Source organism: Numenius arquata, chromosome 19 (assembly GCF_964106895.1).
Source record: "Numenius arquata chromosome 19, bNumArq3.hap1.1, whole genome shotgun sequence".
In the NCBI taxonomy this organism is placed as follows: Eukaryota; Metazoa; Chordata; class Aves; order Charadriiformes; family Scolopacidae; genus Numenius; species Numenius arquata.
Genome location: NC_133594.1, coordinates 2,590,344 through 2,595,681, shown reverse-complemented (window position 1 = coordinate 2,595,681; position 5,338 = coordinate 2,590,344).

Sequence of the window (5,338 nt, the reverse complement as noted above, 5' to 3'; positions counted from 1 at the left end):
CTCCGGTGAGGCATCCCTGCGGCATCCCACAGGGCACCCTCCTTCCAGCTGCTGCTGCTCCTGCTCCCACTCATCCCGGCTACATCCACCCGGGGGGGGAACTCCTGGGGAAGGCTGGGGTTTCAAAGGCTGAATATATTTAAGTAGCGGCAGAGGGATGACATGGGCGCTGGAGGGTGTGTCTGGGGCCAGGGACGTGGGGCTCTGGGCTTGCGAAACGGGATGTGGGCTGGAAGGAGGTTGCGGATGACTGTTCCCTCTCGGATTTGTCAGACAGTGGCCTCCAGCCTCCCTGGGGGGGGTGTGTGTGTGTGCATGTGTGTGTGTACATGTGTGTGCATGTGTGTGCGTGGACACACGTGCTGCTTGGGACACGAGCCACCCGGCTCAGGGCAGTGGGGACCCGCTCCTTGTTCCTTGGGGGGACCACAAACATGGTGGCCGTGCCCCGGGGGGACAGCCCAGGGCGGGGGGGGGGCGGAACCAGGGGAACTGCATCCCCAAAGGCAAGGCTACCAGCACCTTGGTCTGGCTACTGTTGGGACACGGAGGGGTGGAGGCTGTTTTCCCTTTAAGCTTTAACCCTTTGGTGCCCACCCAAGGTCTTGGCAAGTCAGGAAAGGGGAAAGGACATCTCCGACCTCAGCTTATTGAGTGTTTTTGCAGGGGCACAGGGGGATGCTCATCCGAAGAGCAGCTTTCCTGAGCATCCCTGACGGAGCCTCAGCTCCCCAGGGGAGGCTGAGCTGGTCCCCAGCCCCGGGGAGCCACCCAGGCTGAGCCATGTCCCTGTCCCTGCTGGGCTCTGTCCCATCTGGGACATGCTGTGGTGTTGCAGATACCTCCATAGGACGTGGATGTGTCCAGAGGACGGGGAGTAAAAAAGGCATCGCTGTTGGGTGGGGGCCCAGCAAACTTCACAGCAAAAAACCTGTGCAGGATCTGACACATCCCCCCCCCCCCCCGATGGCCAGATCTGCTGACTCTGCTGGCCACAGCCTGGGCTATTTAAAGCATCACTCTCATTTTCACATGATTTTGAGGGTAATGAGGAAAAGGGCACAGGGAAAAAGCACTCCTGCTGGCAGGGCTCTCTGCAAGCTGGGGGCTACCAGGATGGAGCCCGGGGTCTCCCCCCGACGGTGAAACAAACCACAGGCAACAAATACAGGCAGCTGGAGGGAAGGATACGGTCAAGCTGGCCATGCTGTTCTCCAGGAGATAAGGTCTCTGGGCTAGTCCTGGAGGTCCTGGCTTGTTTTTTTCCCTTGCCTTTGCTCTAAGAGGTGCCAGGGCCTGGGGTGGCCCTGGTCATATGTGGGGGGTCAGGATAAGAGCTGGGATGCGCTCGTGTGGGGCTGCTGGTGGGGCTGGAGATGCTTCCACGGGCAGGACACAGCCAGCCAGGCTGATGGACCAGCCTGGGCAGCTTTTGGAGTCCTTCTGAGGGTGAGATCCACCTTCTGCCCTGGTTCAAAGCGACTAAAACTGGACCAGGGCTGCCCTGGCCGGGCCGTGACCTCTCAATACGTGAGGGCTCCACATGCCTTTGGGGGTGACACCCGCATTGCCGGGGCCACCGGCTGCTCCGGGGCTGTTGCCTTCCCAACCAGCCCGTGCCGTTGTTCTGGTACCGCTTTGGTCTCGGTGACGGCTGCAGTGGCACGACCGGTCGGGGGGGGGGGGGTGGCCAGGAGCTGCCTCTCCCGGCTGGTTTCACCCAGACGAGCCTGGGGCGTCACCCGGGACAAGGACAAACCTGTGCTGCCTGTTTCGTCCCCCTGCCAGGGTGTCCTCCCGGCAGCTGCCTGCCCTGCCGTGCCCATGGTGGCAGTGATGAGTGATGGGGGTGTGTGTGGGGACCTGGGGACCTGGCAGGTGGGGCTGGAGCTGATGTGGCATGGCCAGACCCTGCGAGATGCCCAGTGGGCATCCTGAGCTCTCCTCCTTGCTCCCCACATCCCATCCAGCCTGGCCTTGGGGGTTTGCCCGGTGGTTGGGATGCCCAGAGCCTTTTCTCTGCCCTCCCCGGGCTGCAGAACCCCTTTATCTCTGCCTGCAGCCACCACGTGCGGCTTAGTCATGGGGAGGGAAGGGGAGGGGAACCCGGAGGCTGAGGAACAGATGAAATCTTTGATCAGAGGTGCCAGCGCTGAGGCTCCTGCTGAGCAAGGCGTTGGTGGGTGGCATTGGCACCTCTCTGCGACCACAAAGCTGGTGGCTTCTCCCTGTCCTGGCCAGGAACCAGAGGGATGTGCTGGATCCTGCGCTCTCAAGGCAACCCCCCCTCCTTGGGGACCTCTGCACGGCTCGGTGTGATGGGGACCAGGGTGGTGGCACCCAGAGCAGCGGGAGGGTGCCGGTGCCAGGAGCTCAGCCATCCCAGAGCAAACACCGGGCTTGGGAAAGCACTGTCCGTAGGCGGCTGGGGACACCCGGCACCACCCTGCCAGGTCCCTGCCTCTGCACCCAGATTGCCAAAAGTGCTTTGCCGTGGGTGGTGGACCCCCCACCCAGGGTAGGGTGGTGGCCGGGTTGGGAGCCAGCCCAGCCCCATCCCTCCCTCATCCCGCCACGACCAGGGGGGTGCTCAGAGGAAGGGCTGGGAGGGGAAAGGGGACACAGATCCATGGACTGCCCGCAGTTCAGTGGTGCCCGGGGGACAGTGGGCAGCAGTGGGTACATGGTGCAGACCCCTAACACTTTCATTCCCTGTGGCTGGGGGCTGCTTTGACCCCCCCCAGCTATATGGTGCAATGGGAGAGAGAAGAGAGAAGGCTCTGGGGAGACCTTAGAGCCCCTTCCAGTCCCTAAAGGGGCTCCAGGAAAACTGGGGAGGGACTCTGGATCAGGGAGGGGAGCAATAGGACGAGGGGGAAGGGTTTGACACTGAAAGAGGGGAGATTGAGCTGAGATCTGGGGAAGAACTTCTTTGCTGTGAGGGTGGTGAGAGCCTGGCCCAGGTTGCCCAGAGAAGCTGTGGCTGCCCCATCCCTGGAGGGGTTCAAGGCCAGGTTGGAGGGGGCTTGGAGCAACGTGGTGTGGTGGGAGGTGTCCCTGCCCAGGGCAGGTGGTGGGATTGGATGGTCTTTAAGGTCCCTTCCGACCCAAACCATTCCATGATTCTATGATTCTGTGTCCCCAAACCCCTCCAGCTCTCGGCTGGACTCGTAGCCAAAGTGGCTCATAGAAGGATGGTCGCTCATGGGTGTCCTTGGTTGTGAGGGGGGGATGCTCTCAGTAGCCCCCAGTGCTGCTGGGAGGTTTTGTTCAGCCTGGTGAAGGAGCCAGTGGGTGATTTAGCCGGTACCCATGTGGGACACGTGGGGCCCACACAGTCTGCTAGGGGCATGGCGGGGGTCGGGACACCCACTGGCATCATCAGTGTGGCCTTCCCATCCTCTGCTCTCAAGCAAAGCCCATCTGTACCATCACTGGTGGTCTAGATCTTGCCGAATCCAGTGTCACCTTGTGTCACCTCCTCACCAAGCTGCTGGCCACCTCCTCCTGTCCCCCATGGGTCCCTGCCCCTCTCGCTGCTGAGCGTGGTGGCTGGCGGGGCAGCGGGTTGGGAGCATCAGTGTCCCCCCGGCATCCCCTCTGCCGGAGCGGGGGGGAGAAATGCTGAGCTGGGGGAGATTTAGACACCTTGGGTATTTGACTGCAAATCTTTTGTTTTGGCGTCCGCAAGCGATCGACTTTTGCTTTTCCATTCGTTTAAAAAATCTCCTAATTGGCCCCGCCGTTAATCAGGGAAGAATGAGTGCCTAAGCCCTCTCGCCTGCCCGGGGACCCAGGGCTCTTTTTTTTTTTTTTTTTTCCCACGGACTGAAAGGAAATGAAACCTCAAAATGTCCTTTTAAATCTCGGCTGTCACCATCGCTGCCCGGAGCCCCGGCCAAAATCACACACAGTCGTGGAGACGAGAGGTGCGGCGCGGACCCAGGCGCGGGGCGACTGGGAGCTCGCTCTTTTCCAGGGGAAAATGCCAAAATCGGGGGTGAGGAATTTCTCTGCTGGGACGAGCAGGCGTCTCATTCTTTGCCGTGGAAAAAAAAAAAAAAAAAAAGCTTGCTTACATTTAAAGGGATGTTCAGCCCCGGCACGGCGAGACGCCGACCCGCGGGGTTTGTTCCCGTGGCAGGGCTGGCAGTGCCAGCATCTCCTCGGGGAGGGGTTTATCTGCCCCCGGATGCCATCCTCGGGCGGCATTTTCCTCCGGAGCTGCTCATCCCACGGGGATTTGCAGCACCCTGGAGCAAGCTGCTCCTTCACTCTGCCTTGGCTGCGAGCGTGGCTGCTGCTGGAGATTTTGGCTCCCGCCGGGGCTGGCGCGAGGGTCTGTTTTGTCTGGGTTCATGCCCCCAGCATCGTGCTGGCTCCCGCACCGGGGATGCAGAGCCAGCACCGTTCCTCCCCGCGCCCATCGCCAGCGCTCTGGCAGAGCCCGAGCCCTCGGAAATAGTTGGAGACGACTCAAATTCTTTCCTTTTCACAGGCTCTGGGGCAAAGTTGAGAGCGAAATTCAAAGTTGAGGCCTCGGGTGCCAAAGGCATCTATGGGGAGGGTGTCTCCCTGGACCTGAGATGCTTTGTGATGGGGGGGTTTGGTGTAGGAGCCCCAGGCGGGGTCCAGAGCTGGTGTGGGGAGAGGGCAGGATGCTGTGTGGGGCAACGTGTACATGGGGAGGGTGCCGTGTGGGTCAGGCTGCCATGTGGGTCAGGATGCTGTGTGGGGCAACGTGTACATGGGGAGGGTGCCATGTGAGTCAGGGTGGATGTGAGGAGGGTGCCATGTGGGGCAGGGTACTGTGTGGGTCAGGGTGCTGTGTGGGTCAGGGTGCCGTGTGGGTCAGGGTGCTGTGTGGGTCAGGATGCTGTGTGGGGCAGGGTGCTGTGTGGGGCAGGGTGGACGTGGGGAGGGTGCCATATGGGGCAGGGTGCTGTGTGGGTCTGGGTGGGATAGGGTGCTGTGTGGGTCAGGATGCTGTGTGGGGCAGAGAAGACATGGGGAGGATACCATGTGGGTCAGGGTGGACGTGGGGAGCATGCCATGTGGGGCAGGGTGCTGTGTGGGGCAGTGTACCATGTGGGTCAGGGTGCCAAGTGGGGAGGGTGCCATATGGGTCAGGGTGCTGTGTGGGTCAGGGTGCCGTGTGGGTCAGGGTGGACGTGGGGAGGGTGCCATATGGGGCAGGGTGCCACATGGGTCAGAATGCTGTGTGGGGCAGGGTGCTGTGTGGGATAGGGTGCTGTGTGGGTCAGGGTGCCGTGTGGGTCAGGATGCTGTGTGGGGGCGGAGTGGATGTGGGACATGGTGCCACATTGAACCGGGTGCC